Below are 8,817 nucleotides of genomic sequence, written 5' to 3' on the forward strand. Positions count from 1 at the left end.
AATAATTTTGTAAGCTTCAGTTGCGGTTTTCTTCATAATGGATCCACCAGCGGTTATGTCGATGTCTTTTCGTGTGGCGATGTCTACGCCTTTATAGAAGATTTGTACTATTTGAAAAGTATCTAATCCGTGTTGAGGACATCCTCTCAACATCCTTCCGAATCTTGTCCACGCCTCATATAATGTTTCATTTGGATTTTGCGCGAACGTAACAATTTCTCCTTGAAGTCTCACGGCTTTGGATGCCGGAAAGAATCGTTTAAGAAATTTTTCAACTAAAACATCCCATGTGTCAATCGCCCCTTCAGGTAACGATTCTAACCAATCTTTGGCTTCTCCCTTTAAAGTCCAGGGAAACAACATGAGATAGATCTGCTCATCTTCCACTTCTCGGATTTTGAATAGTGTACAAATTCTTTTAAACGTACGAAGGTGTTCGTTAGGATCTTCATTCGGTGCACCACTGAATTGGCATTGGTTAGTTACCATGTGTAGAATTTGTCCTTTGATTTCATAATCTGACGCATTAACTTCTGGCTTAATAATGGCGTGACCTTGGCCCGTGCGTGTGGCTCTCATTCGATCTTCCATACTTAGAGGTTCTAGATTTTCCATGATTGGAAGTGTTGTATCTGAATCACTAGAGGTTTCTGATTTAATGGTTTCTTCCTCAACAATCTCTGTTTGAATGATTGGTGGTTCCGGAGGAATAATTAATGGATCAGGGTCTCGGAATTGTCCCTGAGTATTCTCCGGATTCTCAATTGTGATATTGGTTTCAAAAACTGGATTATCGGAAATTTGAGTTGAAGTACTCGGTCGACTTGATGACGAGTCTAAAGAAAAATCAACGGCAGCTATATTTGTTAAACGATGTCTTGATCGAGTTACAGGTGGTGAACGTACAAAAGGTGGTGAACGTCTTGCTCGGTGCATTCACTGAATATCCTATTAGTTTTAAAAAGGAAAGAAAAATTATAATAAGTTATCCAACCAATAGACTTTTCTGATTTTGCCCACGTTTCGAATAGCCAAAAGATGCAGCAGAGGGGCAGGATTCGTTTGGTCTCAATATAATTGAGGACTGTTTGGCTCCAATAACCCGGTCCACGTACAAATCCAACTATTACTACGAACCAGAAAATTTTGATGTCTATCAATTTAACCACTTAAAATAAATTTTCGTAATTTTAAGAAATTTAGAGAAGAAGTAGAAAAAAATTCTAAGTCCTAAAAACTAGAATGGCGAGAAATAAGAAAGAAATAGATTGCGCGTCGAAAAATGTCGAAAAATAAAAGGTCGAAAAATAGGCGTCGAAAAATAAAAATAAGAAAGTAGTGCGAAATACGGCGTCGTAAAATTCTAAAGCACCTAAAACTTAGTCTAAGGAATAAGCACTTAAGGGATTTTACGGCAAAGCCTAAAAATTCTAGAAGTAAAAATAACTATGGCAAAACTAAACTTAATACTAAAAGTTGCGACTATAGTCTAAAAATCTAAAGGTAATAAAACTAAAAAAAAAACATTTTTTTTTTTTTTTTATAGACAAAATTTTAAAAATATATATATATTTTTTTAATAATTTTTTTTTTACGTTTTTTTTTTTTTTACGTTTTTGTTTTGTTTTTTTTTTTTTTTTTTTACGGTTTTTTTTTTTTTTTTTTTTCAAATTTTTTTTTTTTTTTTTTTTTTTTTTTTAAACGATTTTTTTTTTTCTTTTAAAAAAAAACGATTTTTTTTTTTTTTTTTTTTTACACAAATTTTTTTTTTTTTTTTTTTTTTTTTTTTTTTTTTTTTTTTTAAAAAACGATTTTTTTTTTTTTTTTTTTTTTTTTTAAAAACGATTTTTTTTTATAAATTAATAATTTTTTTATAATTATAATTTTTTTTAAAACTTTTTTTTTTTTTAATTCATTTACTATTCATGAATAGTAAATGAAAATAAATTAATTAATTTACTATTCACATGAAAGCGACATGATAGCAATTATTAATTATAAGTTACATAATATACCCCTGAAGTATTTAATAAATACGACTTTTTTTTTTTTAAAATTTACGTAAAGATTCTTAAATATTTTTATATTATTATATTCTATTTCAATATTATTATATTATTATATTCTATTTCAATATTATTATATTATTATATTTTATTTCAATATTATTATAATTAAAAATATAGCGTTTTAGCGCTCCCCGGCAGCGGCGCCAAAAACTTGATGATGTAGCGTGAGGGTACGAAATAGTATTATTTTTACTAGGAAATACTACAAAATATGACACAAGTTTTATTAATTTACGGATGGGATATACCTAAACCTTGCTACAACACTATAGGCAGTGTACCTAATCGTAGAGTAGTGTAGTTTTTAGTAAGTCCGGTTCGTTCCACAGGGAGCTGGTGATACTTACTATATTTTTAAAAACTATATTTATACAAAATATATATAATTATATAAGTAGTAATATTATTATAAAAAGGGGGGTTTTACCGTTTAATGACCGGTTTGTCGATTCTATATTTTAAGCGTAAAGATAAATGACGATAATTAAAGTGCGTAAAATAATGACAATAAATAAAATGACAGTAAATAAAATTGCGAGTAATAAAATGACAGTAAATAAAGATACGATGAGAAATATAATAAAAGAATTATGCTTATTTAAACTTCCGTAATCATGATGTTTGACGTGTTGATTTTAATTTATTACCATGGGTTAATTGTCCTTTGTCCTGGTTTATTTGATACGTCTATCTGGTTTTTGTCCATAATAGTCCATCGGTCATAAATATAAAGTGCGAGTATCCTCGTCAAATTACCCTTATACCCGAAGTCAAATATTCCAACTAATTAAGGATTTAAACTGTGACGCAGTTATCACTTCTGTCAACAATTACACCAGTTATCACTGTATGTAATCCACCCCTGTTTTAATTAGTTTATGAATATTAATTCATCCACTTGATCAGAATGAATAATCAATTACCCAACCCAATTGATTAATTAAATGATTATAACAGATTCCATATGAACGTCACTAAATAGGACAACCATAATCATTATTAATTATTAGGTTAATTAATTTGAAGATAGGTTCGACAGACTCCAATGAGTTGTCACTCAATTAGACAATACCCCCCATCTATTAATAGTCAATAATCCAATTTCCTCAAGTGTCGGTCTTTTGCCCAAACCTTAATTATGGTCCAAAGTTCAATAACCCAATTTTAGTAATTAGCCCAACATCATGAGTACTTCATTTTAAATAAGCATAATAACGACTTAGCTACGAGACATTAATGTAAAAAGGTTGAACATAACTTACAATGATTAAAAATAGCGTAGCGTTACACGGACAGAATTTCGACTTACACACTCAAACGATCTCTATCATAAATCTTATTATTATCATAATTTAAAATTAAAATTAAGATTATTGTTATATCTGATTACATTAACATTATGATAGAGAATTATAAATATAGATATTGATATTTGATAGATAGAAAAATAAGAAAAAGATAGAAGAAGAAAAAAAAAGATCGGAAAAAGTCTCTCCTCATTACATCGTTACATATCGTTCTTTTATAGGAGAAATTATAAATTGAATTTTCATTTACGACCCCTGAACTATGCTTAATTAACAACTTTTTATTATTTAATATTATTCTTATTATGATTTATTTAAATATTATATTTTATTCTTGTGCATAGTTGACTCGTAATTTTTACACCGTTGCGTCGAGCGTTGAGAGTTGGTTCATGTCCCGGTTCCGGATTTTCGAACGTCCTTTCGTATAATTTAATATCTTGTACTTTGCGTTTTGTAACTTGTACTCTTGTCATTTTTAGACGTTCTTCATCAATAATTTGAACCTTTTTTATTGTATCTTGTACATTTGAGCTTTTTGGACGTTTTGGTCTTTCAAATCTTCGTTTTTGTCTTTAAATCTTCATTTTCGAGCGATTTGCGTCTTTCGTCTTCGCACTTATTTATTTAACTATTACAACTAAAAATAAGGAAATTACATTTAAAAACTTTACATATTGGAACGATATTGCTACTAAATATATGTTCATTTGGAACACTATCAGACCCCATATAAATAATGCCTCCAAGTCTTTAATGCAAAAACAACAGCACCCAATTCCAAATCGTGAGTTGTATAATTTTGCTCGTGAATCTTCAATTGTCTAGACACATAAGCAATCACCTTCGTTCGTTGCATTAATACACAACCGAGACTTTGCTTTGATGCGTCACAATAAATCACAAAATCATCATTCCCTTCAGGAAATGATAATATAGGAGCCGTAGTTAGCTTTTTTTTCAATAACTGAAACGCCTTCTCTTGTTCATCCTTCCATTCAAATTTCTTCCCTTTATGCGTTAATGCAGTCAAGGGTTTTTGCTATTTTGGAGAAATCTTGGATGAATCTTCTGTAGTAACCAGCCAATCCTAAAAATTGTCGTATATGCTTCGGAGTTTTTGGGGTTTCCCACTTTTTAACGATTTCGATCTTTGCCGGGTCCACCTAGATACCTTCTTTGTTCACTATGTGACCGAGGAATTGAACTTCTTCCAACCAAAATGCACACTTTGAAAACTTAGCGTACAGTTTTTCTTTCCTCAATACTTCTAGCACTTTTCTCAAATGTTCTTCGTGCTCTTGATCATTCTTTGAGTAAATAAGTATGTCATCGATGAAAATAATGACAAACTTGTCAAGATATGGCCCACACACTCGGTTCATAAGGTCCATGAACACAGCTGGTGCGTTAGTCAATCCAAACGGCATAACCATAAACTCGTAATGACCATAACGCGTCCTAAAAGCAGTTTTTGGAATATCATCCTCCTTTACTCGCATTTGATGATATCCAGAACGTAAATCAATTTTCGAATAAACCGACGAGCCTTGTAGTTGATCAAATAAGTCGTCAATTCTCGACTGTGGATAACAGTTTTTGATGGTAAGTTTATTCAACTCTCTGTAGTCAATACACAACCTAAATGTACCATCCTTCTTCTTGACAAACAAAACAGGAGCTCCCCATGGTGATGTGCTTGGTTGAATGAAACCACGTTCTAATAGTTCTTGCAGTTGGCTTTGCAGTTCTTTCATCTCGCTGAGTGCGATTCTGTAAGGAGCACGAGCTATTGGTGCAGTTCCTGGTACAAGATCTATTTGAAATTCAACAGATCGATGTGGAGGTAGTCCCGGTAATTCTTTCGGAAATACATCGGGAAATTCTTTTGCGACGGGAACATCATTGATGCTCTTTTCTTCAGTTTGTACTTTCTCGACGTATGCTAGAACAGCATAGCAACCTTTTCTTATTAGTTTTTGTGCCTTCAAATTACTAATAAGATGTAGCTTCGTGTTGCCCTTTTCTCCATACACCATTAAGGGTTCTCCTTCTTCTCGTACAATGCGAATTACATTTTTGTAACATATGATCTCTGCTTTCATCTCCTTCAGTCAGTCCATACCAACTATTACATCAAAACTCCCTAACTCTACTGGTATCAAATCAATCTTAAATATTTCGCTACCCAGTTTAATTTCTCGATTCCGGCATATATAATCTGCTGAAATTAATTTACCGTTTTCTAATTCGAGTAAAAATTTACTATCCAACGGCGTCAATGGACAACTTAATTTAGCACAAAAATCTCTACTCATATAGCTTCTATCCGCACCCGAATTAAATAAAACGTAAGCAGATTTATTGTCAATAAGAAATGTACCCGTAACAAGCTCAGGGTCTTCCTGTGCCTCTACCACATTAATATTGAAAACTCTTCCGCGGCCTTGTCCATTCGTGTTCTCCTGGTTCGGGAAATTTCTAATAATGTGGCCCAGTTTTCCACATTTATAACAAACTACATTGGCATAACTTGCTCCGACACTACTTGCTCCGCCATTACTCGTTCCGACACCATTTGTTCCTTTCGTTATGTTAACCCTGGTCCGTAGACCTCACACTTCGCCGCGCTATGACCAATTCTTTTACACTTGTTGCAAAATTTGGTACAGAACCCCGAGTGATACTTTTCACACCTTTGGCATAGCTGCTTCTGAATGTTGTTGTTGCGGTTGTTATTGTTGTTGGGATGATTGTTGTAGTTTTTGTTGTTGTTGTTGTTGTGCCGTTTGTTGTAGTTGCGATTGATGTTGCGATTGTTGGGATAGTTGTTGTTGTTGTTTTGGTGACTCTTATCACCATTTTCCTCCCACTTTCTTTAGACTAACTTCACGTTGGCCTCTTCGGCCGCCTGTTCTTTAATTCTTCCCTCAATCTGGTTCACTAGTTTGTGAGCCATTCTACATGCCTTTTGTATGGAGGCACGCTCGTGTGAACTTATATCTTCTTGGATTCTCTCCGATAACCCTTTCACAAACGCGTCGATCTTTTCTTCCTCATCTTCGAACGCTCTCGGACACAATAGGCACAATTCTGTGAATCGTCTTTCGTACGAAGTAATATCGAATCCCTGTGTTCATAACCCTCTAAGTTCTAACTTGCAAACTTGGAAGTATTCTTGATTTTTATGAAACTATACTTATGGAATTTATGAAGAACACTTAGAACTTGAAGATGGAACTTGAGAGAGATCAATTAGATAAAGAAAATTGAATAATGAAAGTGTTTGTAGGTGTTTTTGGTCGTTGGTATATGGATTAGATATAAAGGATATGTAATTTTGTTTTCGTGTAAATAAGTCATGAATGATTACTCATATTTAGTTGCAATTGTTCCATTTTCAAGTAATATTCGTTTATATTTAATAAGTGCGAAGACAAAAGGCGAAAACGAAGATTTGAAGACAAAAAGGTCCAAAATGCTAAAAAGTACAAGATACAATCAAAAAGGTTCAAATTATTGATGAGGAACGTCTAAAAATGACAAGAGTACAAGTTACAAAACGCAAAGTACACGATATAAAATTGTACGAAAGGACGTTCGAAAATCCGGAACCAGGACATGAGTCAACTCTCAACGCTCGACGCAACGGTGTAAAAATTACAAGTCAACTATGCACAAGAATAAAATATAATATTTAAATAATTCATAATAATAATAATATTAAATAATAAAAAGTTGTTAATTGAGCATAGTTCAGGGGTCGTAAGCGAAAATTTAATTTAACATTTTGCCTATAAAAGGCGACGTATTACGATCAATTAAGGAGAACCTTTTTCGATCATTTTTTTTATCTATATATCGATCCCTTTTTCTATCCTAAAAATCTATTATCAATATCTATATTCTATATCTCTATCATAATGTTAACTTAATAAGATATAACAATAATCTTAATTTTAATTTTAAATTATGATAATAATAAGATTTATGATAGAGATCGTTTGAGTGTGTAAGTCGAAATTCTGTCCGTGTAACGCTACGCTATTTTTAATCATTGTAAGTTATGTTCAACCTTTTTACATTAATGTCTCGTAGCTAAGTTATTATTATGCTTATTTAAAACGAAGTAATCATGATGTTGGGCTAATTACTAAAATTGGGTAATTGGGCTTTGTACCATAATTGGGGTTTGGACAAAAGAACGACACTTGTGAAAATTAGACTATGGGCTATTAATGGGCTTTATATTTGTTTAACTAAATGATAATTTGTTAATGTTAATATAAAGATTTACAATTGGGCGTCCCTATAAATTACCATATACACTCAATCGGACACGATGGGCGGGGTATTTATATGTACGAATAATCGTTCATTTAACCGGATACGGGAATGGATTAATAGCCACTAGAATAATTAAAACAGTGGTGAAATTATGTACAAGGACACTTGGTATAATTGATAACAAAATATTAAAACCTTGGGTTACACTCAGTCGACATCCTGGTGTAATTATTAAACAAAGTATTAAAATCTTGTTACAGTTTAAGTCCCCAATTAGTTGGAATATTTAACTTCGGGTATAAGGATAATTTGACGAGGACACTCGCACTTTATATTTATGACTGATGGACTGTTATGGACAAAAACCAGACGGACATATTAAATAATCCAGGACAAAGGACAATTAACCCATGGGCATAAAACTAAAATCAACACGCCAAACATCATGATTACGGAAGTTTAAATAAGCATAATTCTTTTATTTCATATTTAATTTCCTTTATTTTATATTTAATTGCACTTCTAATTATCGCATTTTTATTGTTATTGTATTTAATTGCACTTTTAATTATCGTACTTTTTAATTATCGCAAGTTTATTTTATCGCACTTTTATTATTCGCAATTTCATTATCGTTATTTACTTTATGCTTTAATTTAAAAGTCTTGTATTTATTTGGTTTTAACTGCGACTAAAGTTTTAAAATCGACAAACCGGTCATTAAACGGTAAAAACCCCCCTTTATAATAATAATATTACTTATATATATATATATATATATATTTGTATTTTTACAATTATTGTGTGTAAAAAAATATAGTGTTATACTTCACGAGCTCCCTGTGGAACGAACCGGACTTACTAAAAACTATACTATAATACGATTAGGTACACTGCCTATAAGTGTTGTAGCAAGGTTTAAGTATATCCACTCGATAAATAAATAAATAACTTGTGTAAAATTGTAGCATATTTAATAGTATTTCGCACTAAAAATAATACTATTTTGTATACACCCCCTACGACATCAAGTATTTTTGGCGCCGCTGCCGGGGAGCACTAAAACGCTATATTTTTAATTTATATTTGCAAAAATAATAAAAAAAAACGAAAAAAAAAAACGTAAAAAAAAAAAAAAAAAAAAACGTAAAAAA

Source organism: Rutidosis leptorrhynchoides, chromosome 4 (genome assembly GCF_046630445.1).
Source record: "Rutidosis leptorrhynchoides isolate AG116_Rl617_1_P2 chromosome 4, CSIRO_AGI_Rlap_v1, whole genome shotgun sequence".
NCBI classification, from domain to species: Eukaryota; Viridiplantae; Streptophyta; class Magnoliopsida; order Asterales; family Asteraceae; genus Rutidosis; species Rutidosis leptorrhynchoides.